Below are 1,471 nucleotides of genomic sequence, written 5' to 3' on the forward strand. Positions count from 1 at the left end.
GTGAACTTGTAAAATATAATAATTATCAAAGAGCAAATAAAACCTGTGATTGCTTTTGATGCAGAATGCATGAAGAGTAAGCTCTTCTTTTTAAATTAACGGAGAGGAAAATCGACCATTCGATTTTTTTATTACAAAAGATAAAAATAAATTGAACTATCCGATTTGTTTGATGCAGGGAATTTTTAAAATTTTAGAAGATTAAATCGGACATTTTATTTTGAAGGAATATAAATTAAACTATTTAATTTATATAATTAAAAAAACTTGAAATGTTAATAACTAAATCGGACCATTTTTTATTGTTCGGTTATATATATTTTACACGTCTTTCTTATTTTAATTGACAGAATTTTATTTTTTTTCTGTCAAACAGCTCAAAAAACTCTCTTTCTGCTCTCTTTTTTTATCGAAAAAATAATAGTGAGGTTGAATATTTTAAATGTAAATAAAAAAAATGATAGAATTATGTTAAGAGTATATTATTATGATCAGATTTTGTTACAAACATTTAAAAGAGTGAAATTTATATGTAAAAATCTATTAGGTATTGTTATTCCATTTACACTCTCGTTTAAAGAACTAAAAAATGTTATTTGTGAGAATATAGATTCTGAAATATCAAGGAGAGTGTTATGTATTTTATACAAGTATCATATATCAATATTTTGTGGGTTCGTTCAATTTCAAACTAAATATGTAACCGATGAAGCGAATATGTAAGAGATGTTTTCAATGTACATTGAAACTCGCTCTCAGATGTCGTTCATCAAGCTGTATATTAAGTTTAAACAATCTGAAGCTGACTGAAATATTGAATGAGAAAATTACAATAGCAATATTGAGGAGAAGTTTGAAAGCAACTACAAAGTCAATGATCTGGGTGAAGACGAAGATCAAGCTAACGGCACTATGAAGATAGATGTGACGAAAGTGACAAATGCCCTAACAAACCAGCATTCATTTAAGGAGTCATCTTTTATGCGCACATTGGATTTAGAAAACATGGATGTACCAAAATTTTTTGAATATATGAGTGCAGTTATGTATAAAGATATTTGTATGATAGATTAATATTAATTTATAATTTATAGATAGATTTTAATTTTAAAAAATATATTTAATAGTTTTTTATTAAATATATATGTCGTGGTGTTATTGTGGTAGAGCCTCTTTCTTTGGTTCGCCATGGAAATGGAATTCAGTTTCAGGAAGGTTGTCATTACGACGATGAAAGATTATACCATACACAGAGGTGTTGATTATCGGGTATATGAGTCAAAACCAATGACATTTTATGCCAAATACACATAATACGGCACAAATTTTGATTGGCTGATTAAGGTTAGCCAGATGCACAGGAAGTACTATTGGAATATTAGGAGATATAATGGTAGTCACACTTGTACTAGAGCCACTATTTTTTAGGACTATTCGAAATTGAATTCCAACATAATTGTAGAAGCAATAA

This window comes from Arachis ipaensis, chromosome B02 (genome assembly GCF_000816755.2).
Source record: "Arachis ipaensis cultivar K30076 chromosome B02, Araip1.1, whole genome shotgun sequence".
In the NCBI taxonomy this organism is placed as follows: domain Eukaryota; kingdom Viridiplantae; phylum Streptophyta; class Magnoliopsida; order Fabales; family Fabaceae; genus Arachis; species Arachis ipaensis.